The following is a 27,850-nucleotide window of genomic DNA, read 5'->3' on the forward strand; positions in this document are numbered from 1 at the left end:
GTTTGTTGAGTATTCTTTTGGAAATATGCAAGGGTATTGATTGAGAGGGTGAAGGCATGTGCAGAGCATCAGATTGGGGAAGAGCAGTGTGGTTTCAGAAGTGGTAGAGGATGTGTGGATCAGGTGTTTGTTTTGAAGAATGTATGTGAGAAATACTCAGAAAAGCAGTTGGATTTGTCTAGCATTTCTGGATCTGGAGAAAGCATATGATAGAGTGTATAGAGATGCTTTGTGGAAGGTATTAAGAGTACATGGTGTGAGAGGTAAGTTGTTGGAAGCAGTGAAAAGTCTTTATCACAGCTGTAAGGCATGCACACGGGTAGTAAGAGAGGAAAGTGATTAGTTCTAAGTGAATGTCGGTTTGCGGCAGGGGTGCGTTATGTCTTCGTGGCTGTTTAATTTGTTTATGGATGGGATTATTAGGGAGGTGAATGCAAGAGTTTTGGAGAGAGGGGCAAGTATGCAGTCTGTTGTTGATGAGAGGGCTGGGGAAGTGAGTCAGTTGTTGTTGGCTGATGATACTGCACTCATGGATGATTCGGGTGAGAAACTGCAGAAGTTGTTGACTGAGTTTGGAAAAGTGTGTGAAGGAAGAAAGTTAGGAGTAAATGTGAATAAGAGCAAGGATGTTAGGTTCAGTAGGGTTGAGGGACAAGTTAATTTGGAGGTAAGTTTGAATGGAGAAAAACTGGAGGAGGTGATGTGTTTTAGATATCTGGGAGTGGATTTGGCAGCAGATGGAACCATGGAAGCGGAAGTGAGTCACAGGGTGGGGAAGGGGGAAAAGGTTTTGGGAGCATTAAAGAATGTGTGGAAGGCAAGACCGTAATCTCAGAGAGCAAAAATGGGTATGTTTGAAGAAATAAAGTTCTAACAATGTTATATGGTTGCGAGGCGTGGACTATAGATAGGGTTGTGCAGAGGAGGTTGGATGTGTTGGAAATGAGATGTTTGAGGATAATATGCAGTGTGAGGTGGTTTGCTCGAATAAGTAATGAAAGGGTAAGAGAGATGTGTAGTAATAAAAAGAGTGTGGTTGAGAGAGCAGAAGAGGGTTTATTGAAATGTTTGGTCACGTGGAGAGAATGAGTGAGGAAAGATTAACAAAGGGGATATATGTGTCAGAGGTGGAGGAAATGAAGAGAAGTGGGAGATGAAATTGGTGGTGGAAGGATGAGGAGAAAAAGATCTTGAGCAATTGGGGCCTGAACATACAGGAGGGGGAAAGGCATGCAAGGAATAGAGTGAATTGGAACGACGTGGTATATCGGGGTCAATGTGCTGTCAATGGATTGAACCAGGGCATGTGAAGCATCTGGGCTAAACCATGGAAAGTTTTGTGGGGCCTGGGCGTGGAAAGGGGGCTGTGGTTTCAGAGCATTACACATAACAGCTAGAGACGGAGTATGAATGAATGTGGCCTTTGTTGTCTTTTCCTAGCGCTATCTCACACGCATACAGGGGGAGGGAGGTGCCATTTTCATGTGTGGCAGGTTGGCAACGGGAATGGATTAAGGCAGCAAGTTTGGATATGTCTGCATATGTACATGTATACGTTGAAATGTATAGATATGTATATGTGTGTGTGTGCGGGCGTTTATATATATATACATGTGTATGTGGGTTGGTTGGGCCATCCACCCACATACACATGTATATACATACACGTCCACACACACACATATACATACCTATACCTTTCAATGTATACATATATATACATACACAGACATTTGCATAAATACACATGTACATAATTCAAACTTGCTGCCTTTATTCATTCCCGTTGCCACCCCGCCACACATGAAATGACACCCCCCTCCCCTCGAACGCACGCGAGGTAGCACTAGGAAAAGACAACAAAGGCCACATTCGTTCACACTCAGTCTCTAGCTGTCATGTATAATGCACCGAAACCACAGCTCTCTTTCCACTACAGGCCCCACAAAACTTTCCATGGTCTACCCTAGATGCTTCACATGCCCTGGTTCAATCCATTGACAGCACATCGACCCAAGTGTACCACATCGTTCCAATTCACTCTATTCCTTGCATGCCTTTCACTTTCCTGCATGTTTAGCCCCTGATCGCTCAAAATCTTTTTCACTCCATCCTTCCACCTCCAATTTGGTCTCCCACTTCTCATTTCCTCCACTTCGGACACATACATCCTCTTTGTCAATCTTTCCTCACTAATTCTCTCCATGTGACCAACCCATTTCAAAACACCCTCTTCGACTCTCTCAATTACACTCTTTTTATTACCCCATATCTCTCTTACCCTTTCATTACTTATTCGATCAAACCACCTAACACCACATATTGTCCTCAAACATCTCATTTCCATCACATCCACCCTCCTCCGCACAATGCTCGCAACCACGCCTTGCAACCATATAACACTGTTGGAACCACTATTCCTTCAAACATACCCATTTTTGCTTTCCAAGATAACATTCTCGCCTTCCACAAATTCTTGAACACTCCCAAAACTTTCGCCCCCTCCCCCACCCTGTGACTCACTTCTGCTTCCATGGTCCATCTGCTGCTAAATCACACTCCCAGATATCTAAAACACTTCACTTCCTCCAGTTTTTCTCCACTCAAACTTACCTCCCAGTTGACTTGTCCCTCAACCCTACTGTACCTAATAACCTTGCTCTTATTCACATTTACTCTCAGCTTTCTTCTTTCACGCACTTTACCAAACTCAGTCACCAGCTTCTGCAGTTTCTCACCCAAATCATCCACCAGCGTTGCATCATCAGCGAACAACAACTGACTCACTTCCCAAGCCCTCTCATCCACAACAGACTGCATATTTGTCCCTCTCTCCAAAACTTTTGCATTCACCTCCCTAACAACCCCATCCATAAACAACTTAAACAACCATGGAGACATCACGCACCCCTGCCGCAAATCAACATTCACTGAGAACCAATCACTTTCCTTTCTTCCTACTCGTACACATGCCTTACATCCTCGATAAAAGCTTTTCACTGCTTCATACATATTCGCCATTTCCCGCATTAGGAAGGTAGTATTAAGAAAAGAGAACTGAGCCTTAGATGGAATATCCTTCCTTGGCCCCCTTCTCTGTCCCCTCTTTAGTAAAATTAAAAACAGGAGGGAAGAAATTCCAGCTCCCTCCTCTTTTAGTCACTTTCTATGACATGCAGGGAATATGTGGGAAGTATTCTTTCTCCCCTATCCCCAGGGATACATAAATATATATACACATGCATACGATGATCACATTAATTCATGATGATAGTTGTGAATGTGAAATCGCAATTCGTTTGGATTTGTATCATTCAACATGTATTTTTCAATAAATGCTGTGCTGCATGTTTCAAGCAGACAATCCGCCTCATCAGATGCAATTAAATCAAAAAGCTTTTCAAAATCTCAACACCAACACACAGACTGTTCTGCCAACGCCATGCTAAGGCAACAACTGGCCGTACCATGAAAAGGGACAGAACGGTGGTGTCCTGTGATCAAGGGGTTCACACAGGGGAGGTCAGCCTGGGCAACAAGATGCATGTTCAACTACTTTTCTTACGTTATCATTTCTTGGAATTTGGTTAATAACAGGATGTGCTTTAAAGTTACCTGAGGACAAATTAAAGTTCTTAATATAAGCAATTACGACAGATTCAGTGATGTTACGGTCAGCATAGTCAGACAAGGGGTGTAATGTGCCTGCGTTGTTAAGGTCTACAGGTACTGAATGATTGTGTCAATAGCATCTGTTACTGTTTAAATGGCCAATGTATCCATCTATACATGCCTTACATCTGATGGTGTAAACACTCCCAATTTTCAAATATTTTGGCCTACTTTTATTTAAGGTCACACTAATAGTATTAATGTATTGGAAGGCAAATTAAAAGCACTTTTGGCCTACTTTTAATTAAGTTCTTACTGATAGTTATTGTTTTGAAAAGCAATTTTATAAGCACTGCTTATTGGTACCTGTCTTACATTATCTAAGTTAGGAGAACAGGGCAACACCAAACATTTGAACCTATCATCCTTTTCCATATTTTTTTCACTAGATGCATAAAATGTCTTCCTGGCTTTCCAGTAAGCCTTGCTCATCTATGATAACATAACTGCCTAAAGGTACCTCTTATATGACAACATTCATCTATCAAACTTGTAGGATCACGTATTGATAATGCTCTTAACAGACATAACTACAGACAATTTCACTGAAGGATCATGTATCAAAAAATAAGGAATATAGCTCTCAGCATTGGTAGGCTTCCTGTGGATCTTAAAGGATAAGTGATCAGATTCCCTAGTTGCCTTCTTTTTCCCATTCACTCTTGAATTTGATGGTGGGATGATGTTATTCAGCTCATTAAAGAAAACATCACAATCTTGGGAAGTTGGTGATAAAGACCACATATCATCAACATATCTATGCCAGATTTTTTTCTGAAGTTAGAATCTTAGTCTCAAAGTATTCCATGAATAAGTTACTGATAATGGGGCTAAGAGAATTTCTCATGGCTAGTTCACATTTCTGTCTATAAAAATTACCTTCATCATCTTGGAATGCATTGTTGGAAACACAAAGCTCTATTAAATCAATGAGAGTTTTGAAGATTTCTTCAGTGGGGACTTTATTTGAACAAACAGATTAGCAATTTCATTGACTTACTTTATGAAGCACGAGTTGTTGGGAATGTTGAAAAAGCAGACAGATTTGTTGGGAAAGAGATATTAATGATATTGAGCTCAATGGAAAATCAAACATAATGCAGCAGGACTCAGTGGAACAGGTTTTACCTGTGACTGTTTTGATAAAATACTGTTTTGGAGCAATAAGGCACTCTATGGCTTGCTATTTTGTTTACATATCTAATGTTAGTGTCTTTTTATTTAATGTTTTATTATTCTTTGTAATTAATGATTTTGGAAGTTTTATTTTTCTTTACATATATACATCAAGACATAAAGCTAATTCTAATCATTGATGTGGATAAAATGAAAGTAGACTGTGAGATGGGTGATTATGAGAGCTTATGCACCTAACCATGAGAAGAAAAATGTTGAGAGGCAAGTGTTTAGGAGCAGTTAAGTGAGTGTGTCAGCAGTTTAGATGCAAGAAACAAGGTAGTAGTATGGTTTATTTAAATGAAAGTGAGGTAATGTGGCAGTTTAGGGTATAACTGAGGGCATGAGGCATTCAGTAAGAGGAATGAGGATGGTGAAAAGTTTGTGTAGCTGTGTGCTGAAAAAGGCTGGTGATTGGAAAAACCACATTTAACATCTGGAACATACATTAGAGCATGTAGCAGAAATGATGATAAGTGGGCATTATTAGATTACATATCAATCTGATGACAGAGTGGCAGATATAGGGTGTTTTGGTCGAGGTGGTGTGCAAAGTGAGAGGGTTAGGGAAAATGATTTGGTAAACAGAGAAGAGGTAGTAAAAGCTTTGCGGAAGATGAAAGCCGGCAAGGCAGCAGGTTTGGATGGTATTGCAGTGGAATTTATAAAAAAAGGGGGTGACTGTATTGTTGACTGGTTGGTAAGGTTATTTAATGTATGTATGACTCATGGTGAGGTGCCTGAGGATTGGCGGAATACGTGCATAGTGCCATTGTACAAAGGCAAAGGGGATAAGAGTGAGTGCTCAAATTACAGAGGTATAAGTTTGTTGAGTATTCCTGGTAAATTATATGGGAGGGTATTGATTGAGAGGGTGAAGGCATGTACAGAGCATCAGATTGGGGAAGAGCAGTGTGGTTTCAGAAGTGGTAGAGGATGTGTGGATCAGGTGTTTGCTTTGAAGAATGTATGTGAGAAATACTTAGAAAAGCAAATGGATTTGTATGTAGCATTTATGGATCTGGAGAAGGCATATGATAGAGTTGATAGAGATGCTCTGTGGAAGGTATTAAGAATATATGGTGTGGGAGGCAAGTTGTTAGAAGCAGTGAAAAGTTTTTATCGAGGATGTAAGGCATGTGTACGTGTAGGAAGAGAGGAAAGTGATTGGTTCTCAGTGAATGTAGGTTTGCGGCAGGGGTGTGTGATGTCTCCATGGTTGTTTAATTTGTTTATGGATGGGGTTGTTAGGGAGGTAAATGCAAGAGTCTTGGAAAGAGGGGCAAGTATGAAGTCTGTTGGGGATGAGAGAGCTTGGGAAGTGAGTCAGTTGTTGTTCGCTGATGATACAGCGCTGGTGGCGGATTCATGTGAGAAACTGCAGAAGCTGGTGACGGAGTTTGGTAAAGTGTGTGGAAGAAGAAAGTTAAGAGTAAATGTGAATAAGAGCAAGGTTATTAGGTACAGTAGGGTTGAGGGTCAAGTCAATTGGGAGGTGAGTTTGAATGGAGAAAAACTGGAGGAAGTGAAGTGTTTTAGATATCTGGGAGTGGATCTGTCAGCGGATGGAACCATGGAAGCGGAAGTGGATCATAGGGTGGGGGAGGGGGCAAAAATTTTGGGAGCCTTGAAAAATGTGTGGAAGTCGAGAACATTATCCCGGAAAGCAAAAATGGGTATGTTTGAAGGAATAGTGGTTCCAACAATGTTGTATGGTTGCGAGGCGTGGGCTATGGATAGAGTTGTGCGCAGGAGGATGGATGTGCTGGAAATGAGATGTTTGAGGACAATGTGTGGTGTGAGGTGGTTTGATCGAGTAAGTAACGTAAGGGTAAGAGAGATGTGTGGAAATAAAAAGAGCGTGGTTGAGAGAGCAGAAGAGGGTGTTTTGAAGTGGTTTGGGCACATGGAGAGAATGAGTGAGGAAAGATTGACCAAGAGGATATATGTGTCGGAGGTGGAGGGAACGAGGAGAAGAGGGAGACCAAATTGGAGGTGGAAAGATGGAGTGAAAAGGATTTTGTGTGATCGGGGCCTGAACATGCAGGAGGGTGAAAGGAGGGCAAGGAATAGAGTGAATTGGAGCGATGTGGTATACAGGGGTTGACGTGCTGTCAGTGGATTGAATCAAGGCATGTGAAGCGTCCGGGGTAAACCATGGAAAGCTGTGTAGGTATGTATATTTGCGTGTGTGGACGTATGTATGTACATGTGTATGGGGGGGTTGGGCCATTTCTTTCGTCTGTTTCCTTGCGCTACCTCGCAAACGCGGGAGACAGCGACGAGGTATAAAAAAAAAAAAAAAAAAAAAAATCAATCTATATGCATGCAACAGAGAGACTCAGATGTGAAGGTACTGAGAGAGACAGCTGTTGGGATGTCTGATCATTATCTGGTGGAGATGAGGGGTGAAGACTTGTAGTTTTTCAGGAAAGAGGAAAGGATATTAGTGAGAAGAGGGAGGCAAGAGTGAGTAAACTTGGAAAAGACAATTGTGTAAAGAAATAACAAAAGAGATTGAGTGTGAAATGACAAAAGGAGATATTATCAAAGCTAGGTGAGTGGCTGAAGAATAGGCAGTGTTGGCATGTGCTACAGAAGTGTGAGGCAAGCAAAATGTGGGAGTTGGGCAGGCAAGAAAGGGTAGTAAGTGGTGGGCTGATGAAGGAAAGTTGCTAGTGAGAGAGAAAAAAGAGGTGTAAGATTGGTACTAACAGGAAAGGAGTGCAAATGATTGGGGGATGTATAAGAGAAAGCTGCAGGAGATAAAGAGGAAGTTGCAGGGGTTGGAAAAGAGGCAAAAGAGAATTGGGTGAGCAACTATCATTGAACTTCAGGGAGAATAAGATGTACTGGAAAGAGGTTAATAGCATAATTAAAACAAGGGAACAAATGGGAATATCAGTAACCCTTTGGAGCCAGATGGAGAAGGGGCAACTGGTAGTGAATGATGGACTGTTGAATGTTTGATGATAGGTAGGGAGATGTATGGCATTTGTTTTGGGTAGGCATGCAAAAGTAGAGTCAGGGAAAGTGGTGTGTGAAGGGAAAAGATGTGGTGGAAGCCTTGCATAAGGTGAAGTGTGGCAAGGCACCTGGAGAGGTTAATATTGCAACTGAATTTCTAAAGACAGGGGGTGACTGTATTGTTGATTAGTTAGTTGCGATTTTTCTGTAGTGAGGCAGCTGGAGTGGGTAATATTGCAACTGAATTTCTGAAGAAAGGGGATGACTGTATTGTTGATTGGTCACTCATGATTTTTCTGTGTATGTTTGGATTATGGTGGGTGGATTGCATGTACAGTGCCATTGTATAAAAGGAAAGGGAACAAACCACAAAGGCATAAGTTTAAATGTATTTCGTAAGTTGTATGGGAGAGTAGTGATAGAGAGGATGAAGGCATGTGTGGGGCATCACACTGATTTCAGAGGTGGTAAAGGGTGTTTGGATTAGGTGTTTGTTTTAAAGACCATATATGGGAAATATTTAGAAAACAGAAGTATTCTCATTTGGCATTTATGGATATGAAGAAAACATATAAGATTGATAGAGATGCCTTGTGGAAGGTCTTACAAATATATGGTGTAAGAAGAAAGGTAATAGAAGCTGTGTTTTTTATGTTTGGAAAGAGAGAGAAAGATGGGTATGTTTGATGGTATAGTAGTCACACTGGCGTCCAGTGAATGTGAGGTGTGGGCTTAGGCAAAAATGTAGAGAAAAGAAGAAATGTTTGAAATGAAATGCTTGAGGATATATGATAGGGTAAGTGATAAAAGTTTGGTGGTAACAGGAGTATACACGAGATATCAGAAAAGAGTGTGTTGAAGTAGTTTGGACACATGAAGTGAATAAAATATAATCATGATCATATACAAGTCAGAAGTGGATGGGACACAAAAAAAAGATAACTCAAGAGGTGGTTGAAGGATGGGGGAACTTCAGGGAGGTCTACAGGGTCTGGTTGTGGATGGGGGCTCTGGTTTCATTGCATGATACAGTATATGACAGCTAGAGAGTAGATGTGAGCAAATAAGGCCATTTCTTCAACTTTTCCTGGCACTACCTTGCTGATACTGAAAGTGGTGAATAAGTATGTAGAAATGAATAATTATTATCATTATTATACATGATGGCCATTTTCCGCACGTGAGGTAGTGTCACAAAACAGAAAAAGGAAGACCCATCCACTCATATAAACACTGATGTATACACATGTACATTTATTCACTTTATCACTGTCTCCCGCATTAGCGAGTTAGCGCAAGAAAACAGACGAAAGAATTGCCCAACCCACTCACATACACATGTATATACATACACGTCCACCCACGCAAATATACATACCTATACATCTCAATGTATACATATAGATACACACACAGATATATACATATATATACATGTGCATAATTCATAGTCTGCCTTTATTCATTCCCAATGCCACCCAGCCACACATGAAATAACAACCCCCTCTCCCCACATGTGCGCGATGTAGTGCTAGGAAAAGACAACAAAGGCCACATTTACTCCCACTCAGTCTCTAGCTGTCATGTATAATGCACCGAAACCACAGCTCCCTTTCCACATCCAGGTCCCAAAGAACTTTCCATGGTTTACTACAGATGCTTCACATGCCCTGGTTCAATCCATTGACAGCACGTCGACCCCAGTATACCACATCGTTCCAATTCACTCTATTCCTTGCACGCCTTTCACCCTCCTGCATGTTCAGGCCAAGATCACTCAAAATCTTTTTCACTCCATCTTTCCACCTCCAATTTGGTCTCCCACTTCTCCTCCTTCCCTCCACCTCTGACACATATATCCTTTTGGTCAATCTTTCCTCACTCATTCTCTCCATATGACCAAACCATTTCAAAACACCCTCCTCTGCTCTCTCAACCACACTCTTTTTATTACCACACACCTCTCTTACCCTATTATTACTTACTCGATCAAACCACCTCACACCACATACTGTCCTCAAACATCTCATTTCCAGCACATCCACCCTCCTCCACACAACTCTATCTATAGTCCATGCCTCACAACCATATAACATTGTTGGAATCACTATTCCTTCAAACATACCCATTTTTGCTTTCCGAGATAATGTTCTCGACTTCCACACATTCTTCAACGCTCCCAGAACTTTCGCCCCCTCCCCCACCCTATGATTCACTTCCGCTTCCATGGTTCCATCTGCTGCCAAATCCACTCCCAGACACCTAAAACACTTCACTTCCTCTAGTTTTTCTCCATTCAAACTTACCTCCCAACTGACTTGTCCCTCAACCCTACTGTACCTAATAACCTTGCTCTTATTCACATTTACTCTCAGCTTTCTTCTTTCACACACTTTAGCAAACTCAGTCAGTTTCTCACATGAATCAGCCACCAACGCTGTATCATCAGCGAACAACAACTGACTTACTTCCTAAGCTCTCTCATCTACAACAGACTGCATACTTGCCCCTCTTTCCAAAACTCTTGCATTCACCTCCCTAACAACCCCATCCATAAACATATTAAACATCCATGGAGACATCACACACCCCTGCTGGAAACCAACATTCACTGAGAACCAATCACTTTCCTCTCTCCCTACACGTTTACATGCCTTACATCGATACAAACTTTTCGCCATTTCCCGCATTAGGAAGGTAGTATTAAGAAAAGAGAACTGAGCCTTAGATGGAATATCCTTCCTTGGCCTCCTTCTCTGTCCCCTCTTTAGTAAAATTAAAAACAGGAGGGAAGAAATTCCAGCTCCCTCCTCTTTTAGTCACTTTCTTAGAATGAAGGGAATATGTGGGAAGTATTCTTTCTCCCCTATCCCCAGGGATACATAAATATATATACACATGCATACGATGATCACATTAATTCATGATGATAGTTGTGAATGTGAAATCGCAATTCGTTTGGATTTGTATCATTCAACATGTATTTTTCAATAAATGCTGTGCTGCATGTTTCAAGCAGACAATCCGCCTCATCAGATGCAATTAAATCAAAAAGCTTTTCAAAATCTCAACACCAACACACAGACTGTTCTGCCAACGCCATGCTAAGGCAACAACTGGCCGTACCATGAAAAGGGACAGAACGGTTGGTGTCCTGTGATCAAGGGGTTCACACAGGGGAGGTCAGCCTGGGCATCAAAGAGGGTGTTCAACTACTTTCTTTATGTTATCATTTCTTGGAATTTGGTTAATAACAGGATGTGCTTTAAGTTACCTGAGGACAAATTAAAGTTCTTAATATAAGCAATTACGACAGATTCAGTGATGTTACGGTCAGCATAGTCAGACAAGGGGTGTAATGTGCCTGCGTTGTTAAGGTCTACAGGTACTGAATGATTGTGTCAATAGCATCTGTTACTGTTTAAATGGCCAATGTATCCATCTATACATGCCTTACATCTGATGGTGTAAACACTCCCAATTTTCAATATTTTGGCCTACTTTTATTTAAGGTCACACTAATAGTATTAATGTATTGGAAGGCAAATTAAAAGCACTTTTGGCCTACTTTTAATTAAGTTCTTACTGATAGTTATTGTTTTGAAAAGCAATTTTAAAAGCACTGCTTATTGGTACCTGTCTTACATTATCTAAGTTGGAGAAAACAGGGGCAAACACCAAACATTTTGAACCTATCATCCTTTTCCATATTTTTTTCACTAGATGCATAAAATGTCTTCCTGGCTTTCCAGTAAGCCTTGCTCATCTTTGATAACATAACTGCCTAAAGGTACCTCTTATATGACAACATTCATCTATCAAACTTGTAGGATCACGTATTGATAATGCTCTTAACAGACATAACTACAGACAATTTCACTGAAGGATCATGTATCAAAAAATAAGGAATATAGCTCTCAGTTTGGTAGCTTCCTGTGGATCTTAAAGGATAAGTGATCAGATTCCCTAGTTGCCTTCTTTTTCCCATTCACTCTTGAATTTGATGGTGGATGAATGTTATTCAGCTCATTAAAGAAAACATCACAATCTTGGGAAGTTGGTGATAAAGACCACTTATCATCAACATATCTATGCCAGATTTTTTTCTGAAGTTAGAATCTTAGTCTCAAAGTATTCCATTGAATAAGTTACTGATAATGGGGCTAAGAGAATTTTCATGGCTAGTTCACATTTCTGTCTATAAAAATTACCTTCATCATCTTGGAATGCATTGTTGGAAACACAAAGCTCTATTAAATCAATGAGAGTTTTGAAGATTTCTTCAGTGGGGACTTTATTTGAACAAACAGATTAGCAATTTCATTGACTTACTTTATGAAGCACGAGTTGTTGGGAATGTTGAAAAGCAGACAGATTTGTTGGGAAAGAGATATTAATGATATTGAGCTCAATGGAAAATCAAACATAATGCAGAAGGACTCAGTGGAACAGGTTTTACCTGTGATGTTTTGATAAAATACTTGTTTTGGAGCAATAAGGCACTCTATGGCTTGCTATTTTGTTTACATATTTAATGTTAGTGTCTTTTTATTTAATGTTTTATTATTCTTTGTAATTAATGATTTTGGAAGTTTTATTTTTCTTTACATATATACATCAAGACATAAAGCTAATTCTAATCATTGATGTGGATAAAATGAAAGTAGACTGTGAGATGGGTGATTATGAGAAGCTTATGAAAAATTATCAAAACCTAACATGAGAAGAAAAATGTTGAGAGGCAAGTGTTTAGGAGCAGTTAAGTGAGTGTGTCAGCAGTTTAGATGCAAGAAACAAGGTAGTAGTTATGGTTTATTTAAATGAAAGTGAGGTAATGTGGCAGTTTAGGGTATAACTGAGGGCATGAGGCATTCAGTAAGAGGAATGAGGATGGTGAAAAGTTTGTGTAGCTGTGTGCTGAAAAAGGCTGGTGATTGGAAAAACCACATTTAACATCTGGAACATACATTAGAGCATGTAGCAGAAATGATGATAAGAGGGCATTATTAGATTACATATCAATCTGATGACAGAGTGGCAGATATAGGGTGTTTTGGTCGAGGTGGTGTGCAAAGTGAGAGGGTTTAGGGAAAATGATTTGGTAAACAGAGAAGAGGTAGTAAAAGCTTTGCGGAAGATGAAAGCCGGCATTTGGCAGCAGGTTTGGATGGTATTGCAGTGGAATTTATAAAAAAAGGGGTGACTGTATTGTTGACTGGTTGGTAAGGTTATTTAATGTATGTATGACTCATGGTGAGGTGCCTGAGGATGGCGAGAATACGGCATAGGTGCCATTGTACAAAGGCAAAGGGGATAGAGTGAGTGCTCAAATTACAGAGGTATAAGTTTGTTGAGTATTCCTGGTAAATTATATGGAGGGTATGATTGAGAGGTGAAAGGATTTACAGGCATCAGATAGGGGAAGGAGCAGTGTTGGTTTCAGAAGTGGTAGTGGATGTGTGGATATGTGTTTGTTGAAGTATGTATGTGAGAATACTTAGGGGGGAAAGCAAATGGATTTGTATGTAGCATTTATGGATCTGGAGAAGGCATATGATAGAGTTGATAGAGATGCTCTGTGGAAGGTATTAAGAATATATGGTGTGGGAGGCAAGTTGTTAGAAGCAGTGAAAGTTTTTATCGAGGATGTAAGGCATGTGTACGTGTAGGAAGAGAGGAAAGTGATTGGTTCTCAGTGAATGTAGGTTTGCGGCAGGGGTGTGTGATGTCTCCATGGTTGTTTAATTTGTTTATGGATGGGGTTGTTAGGGAGGTAAATGCAAGTGTCCTGGAAAGAGGGGCAAGTATGAAGTCTGTTGGGGATGAGAGAGCTTGGGAAGTGAGTCAGTTGTTGTTCGCTGATGATACAGCGCTGGTGGCTGATTCATGTGAGAAACTGCAGAAGCTGGTGACTGAGTTTGGTAAAGTGTGTGGAAGAAGAAAGTTAAGAGTAAATGTGAATAAGAGCAAGGTTATTAGGTACAGTAGGGTTGAGGGTCAAGTCAATTGGGAGGTGAGTTTGAATGGAGAAAAACTGGAGGAAGTGAAGTGTTTTAGATATCTGGGAGTGGATCTGTCAGCGGATGGAACCATGGAAGCGGAAGTGGATCATAGGGTGGGGGAGGGGGCGAAAATTTTGGGAGCCTTGAAAAATGTGTGGAAGTCGAGAACATTATCTCGGAAAGCAAAAATGGGTATGTTTGAAGGAATAGTGGTTCCAACAATGTTGTATGGTTGCGAGGCGTGGGCTATGGATAGAGATGTGCGCAGGAGGATGGATGTGCTGGAAATGAGATGTTTGAGGACAATGTGTGGTGTGAGGTGGTTTGATCGAGTAAGTAACGTAAGGGTAAGAGAGATGTGTGGAAATAAAAAGAGCGTGGTTGAGAGAGCAGAAGAGGGTGTTTTGAAATGGTTTGGGCACATGGAGAGAATGAGTGAGGAAAGATTGACCAAGAGGATATATGTGTCGGAGGTGGAGGGAACGAGGAGAAGAGGGAGACCAAATTGGAGGTGGAAAGATGAGTGAAAGGATTTGTGTTGGATCGGGGCCTGAACATGCAGGAGGGTGAAAGGAGGGCAAGGAATAGAGTGAATTGGAACGACGTGGTATATCGGGGTCAATGTGCTGTCAATGGATTGAACCAGGGCATGTGAAGCATCTGGGCTAAACCATGGAAAGTTTTGTGGGGCCTGGGCGTGGAAAGGGGGCTGTGGTTTCAGAGCATTACACATAACAGCTAGAGACGGAGTATGAATGAATGTGGCCTTTGTTGTCTTTTCCTTGCGCTATCTCACACGCGTACAGGGGGAGGGAGGTGCCATTTTCATGTGTGGCAGGTTGGCAACGGGAATGGATTAAGGCAGCAAGTTTGGATATGTCTGCATATGTACATGTATACGTTGAAATGTATAGATATGTATATGTGTGTGTGTGCGGGCGTTTATATATATATACATGTGTATGTGGGTTGGTTGGGCCATCCACCCACATACACATGTATATACATACACGTCCACACACACACACATATACATACCTATACCTTTCAATGTATACATATATATACATGTGTATGTGGGTTGGTTGGGCCATCCACCCACATACACATGTATATACATACACGTCCACACACACACACATATACATACCTATACCTTTCAATGTATACATATATATACATGTGTATGTGGGTTGGTTGGGCCATCCACCCACATACACATGTATATACATACACGTCCACACACACACACATATACATACCTATACCTTTCAATGTATACATATATATACATGTGTATGTGGGTTGGTTGGGCCATCCACCCACATACACATGTATATACATACACGTCCACACACACACACATATACATACCTATACCTTTCAATGTATACATATATATACATGTGCATAATTCATAGTCTGCCTTTATTCATTCCCAATGCCACCCCGCCACACATGAAATAACAACCCCCTCTCCCCACATGTGCGCGATGTAGCGCTAGGGAAAGACAACAAAGGCCACATTTACTCCCACTCAGTCTCTAGCTGTCATGTATAATGCACCGAAAACACAGCTCCCTTTCCACATCCAGGCCCCAAAGAACTTTCCATGGTTTACTACAGATGCTCCACATGCCCTGGTTCAATCCATTGACAGCACGTCGACCCCAGTATACCACATCGTTCCAATTCACTCTATTCCTTGCACGCCTTTCACCCTCCTGCATGTTCAGGCCAAGATCACTCAAAATCTTTTTCACTCCATCTTTCCACCTCCAATTTGGTCTCCCACTTCTCCTCGTTCCCTCCACCTCTGACACATATATCCTTTTGGTCAATCTTTCCTCACTCATTCTCTCCATATGACCAAACCATTTCAAAACACCCTCTTCTGCTCTCTCAACCACACTCTTTTTACTACCACACACCTCTCTTACCCTATTATTACTTACTCGATCAAACCACCTCACACCACATATTGTCCTCAAACATCTCATTTCCAGCACATCCACCCTCCTCCACACAACTCTATCTATAGTCCATGCCTCACAACCATATAACATTGTTGGAACCACTATTCCTTCAAACATACCCATTTTTGCTTTCCGAGATAATGTTCTCGACTTCCACACATTCTTCAACGCTCCCAGAACTTTCGCCCCCTCCCCCACCCTATGATTCACTTCCGCTTCCATGGTTCCATCTGCTGCCAAATCCACTCCCAGACACCTAAAACACTTCACTTCCTCTAGTTTTTCTCCATTCAAACTTACCTCCCAACTGACTTGTCCCTCAACCCTACTGTACCTAATAACCTTGCTCTTATTCACATTTACTCTCAGCTTTCTTCTTTCACACACTTTAGCAAACTCAGTCAGTTTCTCACACGAATCAGCCACCAGCGCTGTATCATCAGCGAACAACAACTGACTTACTTCCTAAGCTCTCTCATCTACAACAGACTGCATACTTGCCCCTCTTTCCAAAACTCTTGCATTCACCTCCCTAACAACCCCATCCATAAACAAATTAAACATCCATGGAGACATCACACACCCCTGCTGGAAACCAACATTCACTGAGAACCAATCACTTTCCTCTCTCCCTACACATTTACATGCCTTACATCGATACAAACTTTTCACTGCTTCTAACAACTTGCCTCCCACACCATATATTATTAATATCTTCCATAGAGCATGTCTATCAACTCTATCATCTGCCTTCTCCAGATCCATAAATGCTACATACAAATCCATTTGCTTTTCTAAGTATTTCTCACATACATTCTTCAAAGCAAACACCTGAACCACACATCCTCTACCACTTCTAAAACCACACTGCTCTTCCCCAATCTGATGCTCTGTACATGCCTTCACCTTCTCAATCAATACCCTCCCATATAATTTCCCAGGAATACTCAACAAACTTATAACTCTGTAATTTGAGCGCTCACTTTTATCCCCTTTGCCTTTGTTCAATGGCACTATGCAAGCATTCTGCCAATCCTCAGGCACCTCACCATGAGTCATACATACATTAATTAACCTTACCAACCAGTCAACAATACAGTCACCCCCTTTTTTTAAAAAATTCCACTGCAATACCATCCAAACCCACTGCCTTGCCAGCTTTCATCTTCCGCAAAGCTTTTACTACCTCTTCTCTGTTTACCAAATCATTCTCCCTAACCCTCTCGCTTTGCACACCACCTTGACCAAAACACCTTATATCTGCCACTCTATCATCAAACGTATTCAACAAACCTTCAAAATACTCACTCCATCTCCTCACATCACCACTACTTGTTATCACCTCCCTATTAGCTCCCTTCACTGAAATTCCTATTTGTTCCCTTGTCTTATGCACTTTATTTACCTCCTCCCAAAACATCTTTTTATTCTCCCTAAAATTCAATGATACTTTCTCACCCCAACTCTCATTTGCCCTCTTTTTTACCTCTTGCACCTTTCTCTTTACCTCCTGCTTCTTTCTTTTATACATCTCCCAGTCATTTGCATTATTTCCCTGCAAAAATCGTCCAAATGCCTCTCTCTTCTCTTTCACTAATAATCTTACTTCTTCATCCCACCACTCTGCCCTTTCTAATCTGCCCACCTCCCACGCTTCTCATGCCACAAGCATCTTTTGCACAAGCCACCACTGCTTCCCTAAATACATCCCATTCCTCCCCCACTCCCCTTACCTCCTTTGTTCTCACCTTTTTCCTTTCTGTACTCAGTCTCTCCTGGTACTTCCTCACACAAGTCTCCTTCCCAAGCTCACTTACTCTCACCACTCTCTTCACCCCAACATTCTCTCCTTTTTTGAAAACCTCTAAAAATCTTCACCTTCGCCTCCACAAGATAATGATCAGACATCCCTCCAGTTGCATCTCTCAGCACATAACATCCTAAAGTCTCTCTTTCGCGCACCTATCAATTAACACATAATCCAATAATGCTCTCTGGCCATCTCTCCTACTTACATATGTATACTTATGTATATCTCTCTTTTTAAACCAGGTATTCCTAATCACCAGTCCTTTTTCAGGAAATAAATCTACAAGCTCTTCACCATTTCCATTTACATCACTGAGCACCCCATGTACACCAATTATTCCCTCAACTACCACATTACTCACCTTTGCATTCAAATCACCCATCACTATAACCCGGGGGATAGGGGTTATATGTACATATACATACATATACATATATGTACATATACATACATATACATATATGTACATATACATACATATACATATATACATAAACACATATACATACACATACACAGACATACATATACATATTCATACGTGCTTGCCTTCATCCACTCCCGGCGCCAACCCACCTCACAGGAAACAGCATCGACATCCCAGGCGTCAGCGAGGTAGCACCAGGACAACTGACAAAAAAGGCCACATTCATTCACATTCAGTCTCTAGCTGTCATGTGAATGCACCGAAACAACAACTCCCTATCCACATCCAGGCCCTACAGACCTTTCCATGGTTTACCCCAGACGTTTCATATGCCCTGGTTCAGTCCATTGACAGCACGTCAACCCCAGTATACCACATCCTTCCAATTCACTCTATCCCTTGCATGCCTCTCACCCCCCTGCATGTTCAGGCCTAGAATGCTCAAAATCTTTCTCACTCCATCCGTCCACCTCCATTTTGGCCTCCTGCTTCTCCTTGTTCCCTTTACCTTTGACACATATATCCACTTTCAACCTTTCTTCACTCATTCTCTTCATAGTGTCCAAACTGTTTCAACACACCCTCTTCCGCTCTTTTAACCACACTCTATTACAATACATCTCTCTTACCCTTTCATCACTTACTCGATCAAACCACCTCACACAACATACTGTCTCAAACATTTCATTTCCAACACATCCACCCTAATCCGTACAACCCTATCCATAGCCCATGCTTCACAACCATATAATAATGTTGGAATTACTATCCCTTCAAACATACCCATTTTTGCTCTCCAAGATGATGTTCTGTTTCCATGCATTCTTCATCACTCCCAGAACCTTCGACCCCTCTCCCACCTTATGACTCACTTCAAGTTCCATGGTTCCATTTGCTGCTAAGTCCATTCCCAGATATCTAAAACACTTCACTTCCTCACACATTTACTCTCAACTTCCTCTTTTCACACACTTTTCCAAACTCAGTAACCAACTTCTGCAGCTTCTCACTTGAATCAGCCACCAGTGCTGCATCATCGGTGAACAACAACTGACTCACTTCCATGGCCCTCTCATCTCCAAAAGACTACATACTCACTCCTCTGCAACTCTTGCATTCACCTTGCTAACCACCCTATCCATAAACAAATTAAACAACTATGGGGACATCACACACCCTGCTGGAGTCCTACCTTCACCCAGAACCAATCACTCTCCTCTCTCCCTACTCATACACATGCCTTACACCCTTGATAAAAACTTCTAACTGCTTCTAGCAACATACCTTCCATAACAAATACTCTTGAGGACTTCCACAAAGCATCTCTATCAACCCTACTATATGCCTTCTCCAGATCCATAAATGCTACATACGAATCTATTTATTTTTCTGAGATTTTCCTGCAGTTAGCACTCTGTGCAAGCCCTGCCTTTTGGCAAAATAGTAGGAACAGTAGACAGAAGTCATAGGTAGGAACATATAGGCAGAAGCATTAGGCAGAAACATTAGTTTAAAATAGTTGGTAGGAACATTACTGAGAAGCCTCTGCAAACACTGTGCTAAAGTTGCCCTCTCCCAGTGGCCTATTAAGGGTGTGGCACTAAAGGCTATGAAGCAGCACTGGAATTCACTAGTTATGGAGACTATTGCTGTGGCCACCCCACTGGGGGAGTTCCAGAAGGGTATAGACATCAGAGATGTAGACAGAAAGGTAGTTAGAACACTATTTCCTTAAACTGTGTTCTGCAGCAGTCGCTGTATTCTTTAATCACCACAACAGCTCTGTAGAACAAAATCATTCTGTATCAAACTAAGTGACGTGAAGTTGAAATGATAATCTACCAAACCTATTCATCAGAAAGCATCACATTTGCATCATAGAGATGGAAACTGCAAAACAAAATTATATAAATATGTCTACGAGTACAGAAAAACAATAAACTACTACTATAAATAATTCATTAGTGTGGTGCATCTCCTACAGTATCATACATACGTATCAAAACCCTAATGCAATCTTCTTGCATTTCAGTGGATTTCGTTGTTTAGGGAGGTACTATATATTATCTACTTTTACATCAACCCCACAGTTTCCCTGAATACTACTATTACCTTATCTAATATCTTTAACATGAAAGATAAGATAGATTGGTCCTCCACAGGTTTTTCAGTAAACATGATGAACACTTCAACAGTAAAGCATGTAAAACACAAGTATTGTGGTCCTTTCCCAGTGATACTTTCAATGCAGAGCTAAAATACTCTGTAACAGTGGAGCTTAACTGGTACATTACCGATCCAAGTTTCTGTAATCGCTTTCTGATTTTAACTTTACACACAAAGTTACAATTGCACATCTAGCATACATCAAGATCTTTTCTTCAATTAATCTGCCTCCTTTTCATGGGACCCAATTTATAACTGTAACTGGATAACACTGAGAAGTGAACAGTGGAGCATTGCCACAGGGAAGTTCAATTTCTATTTTCAGTGCAACCAGAAGGCAATGCCCTGGCAGATGGACATCTAAAGTCTCCTCAGCTTTTAGGATAACTTAGTCTAGTAATCTTATTATGTTACTATTATTACTGTAAGGGACAATTCAATAGCTCTATCAGAACCAGAAAAGAATAGTACAGATTTAGTTACAAGAATATCCACAATCAGTTACTCAAAACAATATTGGTGGAGATGATGTGATAAAGCAAATAAGAATAGACATGACAACTCCATACACCAAATGTTTAGGGATGCTGTGGGAACCAGTTAAAGAGCAAGATTAGAGGATAACACAGCTAAGGGTAGAGTTAAATAAACTGAAGAAGCAGTTCAAGGACTATGAAAGGAGCCATGAGATCAGGGAAGAACAGAAACAGTTTAGGGGAGGGTGTACAAGTGATACTAAATCAGAGGAAAGAAAATGAAGTCAATAATAGGAAGGCACAGTCTGATGTACCACAGGCTGTGCAATCAAGACAAAAAATATGATGGCAATATTGGACAAGAAATTGCAGGAGCATTACTAGACTTTCAAATACAGAAAAAGAGCACAATGAATCTACTGAGATAATATTAAAACCTGATCAGGTAGAAAAACACACACAGACTGAGACTGATGAAAGTAGAGAATAAGGAACATTAGGAGCAAACTTGGAAACAGATCAATAGAGTGTTAAGAATAAATGAGAGGAACGAAGACCTGGGAATACACAAACAGGTACACAGAAAATTGAGCAAAGAGTTTGGAAAAGTAATTTTTTTTTTTTTTTTTTTTTTTTTTTTATACTTTGTCGCTGTCTCCCGCGTCTGCGAGGTAGCGCAAGGAAACAGACGAAAGAAATGGCCCAACCCCCCCCCCCCCATACACATGTACATACACACGTCCACACACGCAAATATACATACCTACACAGCTTTCCATGGTTTACCCCAGACGCTTCACATGCCTTGCTTCAATCCACTGACAGCACGTCAACCCCTGTATACCACATGACTCCAATTCACTCTATTTCTTGCCCTCCTTTCACCCTCCTGCATGTTCAGGCCCCGATCACACAAAATCTTTTTCACTCCATCTTTCCACCTCCAATTTGGTCTCCCTCTTCTCCTCGTTCCCTCCACCTCCGACACATATATCCTCTTGGTCAATCTCTCCTCACTCATTCTCTCCATGTGCCCAAACCATTTCAAAACACCCTCTTCTGCTCTCTCAACCACGCTCTGTTTATTTCCACACATCTCTCTTACCCTTACGTTACTTACTCGATCAAACCACCTCACACCACACATTGTCCTCAAACATCTCATTTCCAGCACATCCATCCTCCTGCGCACATCTCTATCCATAGCCCACGCCTCGCAACCATACAACATTGTTGGAACCACTATTCCCTCAAACATACCCATTTTTGCTTTCCGAGATAATGTTCTCGACTTCCACACATTTTTCAAGGCTCCCAAAATTTTCGCCCCCTCCCCCACCCTATGATCCACTTCCGCTTCCATGGTTCCATCCGCTGACAGATCCACTCCCAGATATCTAAAACACTTCACTTCCTCCAGTTTTTCTCCATTCAAACTCACCTCCCAATTGACTTGACCCTCACCCCTACTGTACCTAATAACCTTGCTCTTATTCACATTTACTCTCAACTTTCTTCTTCCACACACTTTACCAAACTCAGTCACCAGCTTCTGCAGTTTCTCACATGAATCAGCCACCAGCGCTGTATCATCAGCGAACAACAACTGACTCACTTCCCAAGCTCTCTCATCCCCAACAGACTTCATACTTGCCCCTCTTTCCAGGACTCTTGCATTTACCTCCCTTACAACCCCATCCATAAACAAATTAAACAACCATGGAGACATCACACACCCCTGCCGCAAACCTACATTCACTGAGAACCAATCACTTTCCTCTCTTCCTACACGTACACATGCCTTACATCCTCGATAAAAACTTTTCACTGCTTCTAACAACTTGCCTCCCACACCATATATTCTTAATACCTTCCACAGAGCATCTCTATCAACTCTATCATATGCCTTCTCCAGATCCATAAATGCTACATACAAATCCATTTGCTTTTCTAAGTATTTCTCACATACATTCTTCAAAGCAAACACCTGATCCACACATCCTCTACCACTTCTGAAACCGCACTGCTCTTCCCCAATCTGATGCTCTGTACATGCCTTCACCCTCTCAATCAATACCCTCCCATATAATTTACCAGGAATACTCAACAAACTTATACCTCTGTAATTTGAGCACTCACTCTTATCCCCTTTGCCTTTGTACAATGGCACTATGCACGCATTCCGCCAATCCTCAGGCACCTCACCATGAGTCATACATACATTAAATAACCTTACCAACCAGTCAACAATACAGTCACCCCCTTTCTTAATAAATTCCACTGCAATACCATCCAAACCTGCTGCCTTGCCGGCTTTCATCTTCCGCAAAGCTTTTACTACCTCTTCTCTGTTTACCAAATCATTTTCCCTAACCCTCTCACTTTGCACACCACCTCGACCAAAACACCCTATATCTGCCACTCTGTCATCAGACACATTCAACAAACCTTCAAAATACTCATTCCATCTCCTTCTCACATCACCGCTACTTGTTATCACCTCCCCATTTACGCCCTTCACTGAAGTTCCCATTTGCTCCCTTGTCTTACGCACCCTATTTACCTCCTTCCAGAACATCTTTTTATTCTCCCTAAAATTTACTGATAGTCTCTCACCCCAACTCTCATTTGCCCTTTTTTTCACCTCTTGCACCTTTCTCTTGACCTCCTGTCTCTTTCTTTTATACTTCTCCCACTCAATTGCATTTTTTCCCTGCAAAAATCGTCCAAATGCCTCTCTCTTCTCTTTCACTAATACTCTTACTTCTTCATCCCACCACTCACTACCCTTTCTAAACAGCCCACCTCCCACTCTTCTCATGCCACAAGCATCTTTTGCGCAATCCATCACTGATTCCCTAAATACATCCCATTCCTCCCCCACTCCCCTTACTTCCATTGTTCTCACCTTTTTCCATTCTGTACACAGTCTCTCCTGGTACTTCCCCACACAGGTCTCCTTCCCAAGCTCACTTACTCTCACCACCTTCTTCACCCCAACATTCACTCCTCTTTTCTGAAAACCCATACTAATCTTCACCTTAGCCTCCACAAGATAATGATCAGACATCCCTCCAGTTGCACCTCTCAGCACATTAACATCCAAAAGTCTCTCTTTCGCACGCCTGTCAATTAACATGTAATCCAATAACGCTCTCTGGCCATCTCTCCTACTTACATAAGTATACTTATGTATATCTCGCTTTTTAAACCAGGTATTCCCAATCATCAGTCCTTTTTCAGCACATAAATCTACAAAAAGTAATATGCTATGTTATTGATGAAGCAATTAAGGAGGTATATGGGCTAGTTGATAGAAGGTTTAATAAAAGTATATATCTATAATACTGAACCAGTGCTTGCTAGCCAAAAGAGAGATTACAGAGAAGGTTGATACTACCACGTTAGTGAATCTAGATGAAAAAAGTGTGGCACCAAAATTAAAAAGGTTAGTAAAGCAAGAGGTTGATAATGTAAGTCATTGATCATCTTTAGACTGTAAGATCTTACACTAGATTGGAAGAAAGGAAAAGGAGTGCTGGGAGCTATGGGACTGCGAGAAGTGACTTCTATGTTAAAGAAAAGGAGAAGAATAGGAAGTTAAAACCAAGACATAAGTGGTTACATTTATGCATGAACTAGAGTCAACTAGCTAGGAAATACTTAGAAAAGCTAAGAATCTTAAAAAGTAGAGGAATTCTGTGGGATATTCGCCAATTGTGATATACCTAAGGAAGAAGGTGAGAAAAAAAGAGCACAGTCAGAAGACAAAAACTGGAAATGCCACACATGGCAAGAGGAAGGAGCAGCCCCACTAGAGCAACGGATAGGGAAGAAGTGTTAGGAGAGCAGTCCCACTAGAACAGCAGATAGGGAAGAGGTGTTAGGGGATGGTAATCTATTCAACTGTTGATGGGTGAGTAGTTAGTAGTAAAGAACTGGAATTCAAGGATTGTATATGGGAAAGTGCACTTGATATTATTAAAGTCATGGAAACTAAACTGTTCTCAACTGTTCTGCCCAGAGAGGAGCAAGATAGCATGAAAGGAAGGGAAGGTAAAGATAGGAGAGGATTAACCCTGTTACAAAAAGAGAGCCAGAAGTTTCAAGAAACAATGGAGGATACCCCAGTCAGACAATACATAATGGGAATAGTAATTGTTGGGAAGAAGAGCATTGTGGTGTTATCATTGCATTACCCTTCAAGTACTGCAAAGAATCAGTACAAGTACACAATTATTAAAATGAAGGAGCAATCAGGATGGCACAGGAAACAGTGAAACACTCTTCTTAAAGAAGGAAAAACCACTGATAATGGGTTAATTTCAATTGTACAGAGATAGACTAGGGGAATTTGGATTCTCATGGTGATATAGAGTCATGGAGACAGAAGCTTTTGAAGCATACGCAGAATTTCCAGCACCAGCATGTCACAGAGCATACTAAGATGAGAGGGGCCAATATACCATCATTACTACACCTTATCTTCACTAATATGATAAAGCAGTACGAAGAAATAATCACTTAATGCTCAAATTTGAAAATGTGGAAGAAGAGGACATTAAAAAGAGCAGAGGTGAGAGAAAATAGAGATATAATTGCAGAAACTACACAAACCTTAATAATTTCTTAGGTAACAGAGACTGGAGAAAAGGAACTCAGTAGCAAGGAAGCAAAACGTTGTGTTGAGAGGTTCTATAAAATTTACTATGAGGGAGTAGGTGCATGGGTACCTCAAGCCTCAAATACAGAGGGAATGGTAAAAAAGAGGGGGATTGATTTAATACAAGATGTCATAAAGCAAAGGAGTTTGAAATGTGCAGCGATAAATATATAAATGGCACTCAAGCCAGATAGCAATGAAAAGGTACAGGAGAGCAAGGAATGAGTATAGCAGGATACAAAAAGTTGAACAAAGAAACTTTGGAAAGAATTTTGTAAGGCAGCTCAAAATCCAAAACTATTCCATAAATCTATCATCAGCTGGTTGTCAGGTTGTCAGTTAAGGGACAGCTAATCACACTATGGAATTCAGGAGGAAATATTGTACAGGATGATGTAAAGATATGTGAGGAACTGAATAACAGGTTCAAAAGTGTTTTCACAGTGGAAGACCATATAACACTAACACCAGTGATAAAAAATTGGGGAGGAGATTTTAGAAATTGCTGAGATATTTAGAAAAGGTGAAAAAGAGGGCAAATGAGAGTTGGGGTGAGAGAGTACCATCAAATTTTAGGGAGAATAAAAAGATATTTTGGAAGGAGGTAAATAAAGTGCATAAGACAAGAGAACAAATGGGAACATTGGTGAAGGGGCTAATGAGGAGGTGATAAAAAGTAGTGGTGATGTGAGAAGGAGATGGAGTGAGTATTTTGAAGGTTTGTTGAATGTGTTAGATGACAGTGGCAGATACAGGGTGTTTTGGTCGAGGTGGTGTGCAAAGTGAGAGGGTTAGGGAGAATGATTTGGTAAACAGAGGAGGAAGTAAAAGCTTTGCGGAAGATGAAAGCTGGCAAGGCAGCGGGTTTGGGTGGTGTTGCATTGGAATTTATTCAAAAAGTGGGTGACTGTGTTGTTGACTGGTTGGTAAGGATATTTTATGTATGTATGACTCACAGTGGAATGCATGCATAGTACCATTGTACAAAGGCAAAGGGGATAAAGGTGAGTGCTCAAATTATAGAGGTATAAGTTTGTTGAGAATCCTGGGAAATTATATAGGAGGGTATTGATTGAGAGGGTGAAGGCATGTACAGAGCATCAGATTGGGGAAGAGCAGTGTGGTTTCAGAAGTGGTAGAGGATATGTGGATCAGGTGTTTGCTTTGAAGAATGTATGTGAGAAATACTTAGAAAAGCAAATGGATTTGTATGTAGCATTTCTGGATCTGGAGAAGGCAGATGATGGAGTTGATAGAGATGCCCTGTGGAAGGTATTAAGTGTATATAGTGTGGGAGGCAAGTTGTTAGAAGCAGTGAAAAGTTTTTATCAAGGATGTAAGGCATGTGTGCGTGTAGGAAGAGAAGCAAGTGACTGGTTCTCAGTGAATGTCAGTCTAGGGCAGGGTTAGGTGATGTCTCCATGGTTGTTTAATTTGTTTATGGATGGGGTTGTTAGGGATGTGAATGCAAGAGTTTTGGAGAAAGGGGCAAGTATGCAGTCTGTTGTGGATGAGAGAGCCTGGGAAGTGAGTCAGTTGTTGTTCGCTGATGATACTGCGCTGGTGGCTGATATGGGTGAGAAACTGCAGAAGCTGGTGACTGAGTTTGGTAAAATGTGTGAAAGAAGAGAGCTGAGAGTAAATATGAATAAGAGCAAGGTTATTAGGTACACTAGGGCTGAGGGACAAGTCAATTGGGAGGTAAGTTTGAATTGAGAAAAACTGGAGGAAGTGAAGTGTTTTAGGTATCTGGGAGTGGATTTGGCAGCAGATGGAGCCATGGTAGTGGAAGTGAGTCACAGGGTGGGGGAGGGGGTGAAGGTTCTAGGAGCATTGAAAAATGTGTGGAAGGCGAGAACATTATCTCGGAAAGCAAAAATGGGTATGTTTTATGGTTGCGAAGCGTGGGCTATAGATAGAGTTGTGCGGAGGAGGGTGGATGTGTTGGTAATGAGATGTTTGAGGACATTATGTGGTGTGAGGGTTTGATCGAGTAAGTAATGAAAGGGTAAGAGAGATGTGTGGTAATAAAAAGAGTATGGTTGAGAGAGCAGAAGAGAGAGTTTTGAAATGGTTTGGTCACAAGGAGAGAATGACTGATTAAAGATTGACAAAGAGGATATATGTGTCAGAGGTGGAGGGAACAAGGAGAACTGAGAGACCAAATTGGAGGTGGAAAGATGGAGTGAAAAAGATTTTGAGCATTCAAGGCCTGAACATGCAGGAGAGTGAAAGGCGTGCAAGGAATAGAGGGAATTGGAATGATGTGGTATACCGGGGTCGATGTGCTGTCAATGGATTGACCCAGGGCATGTGAACCGTCTGGGGTAAAGCATGGAAAGTTTTGTGGGGCCTGGATGTGGAAAGGGAGCTGTGGTTTTGGTGCATTATACATGACAGCTAGAGATTGAGTGCGAGCGAATGTGGTCTTTGTTGTCTTTTCCTAGCGCTACCTTGCGCGCATGCGGGGGGAGGGTGTTGTCATTTCATGTGTGGCGGGGTGGCAATGGTAATG

At 41.2% G+C, this 27,850-nt stretch overlaps 1 protein-coding gene across 1 annotated transcript in view; it reads right to left on the reverse strand.

Annotated features, from left to right (window-relative positions):
* LOC139766059 (uncharacterized) overlaps positions 1-27,850 on the reverse strand; it is a 45,559-nt gene that overhangs the window by 4,020 nt on the left and 13,689 nt on the right.

Source organism: Panulirus ornatus, chromosome 56 (genome assembly GCF_036320965.1).
Source record: "Panulirus ornatus isolate Po-2019 chromosome 56, ASM3632096v1, whole genome shotgun sequence".
Taxonomy (NCBI): domain Eukaryota; kingdom Metazoa; phylum Arthropoda; class Malacostraca; order Decapoda; family Palinuridae; genus Panulirus; species Panulirus ornatus.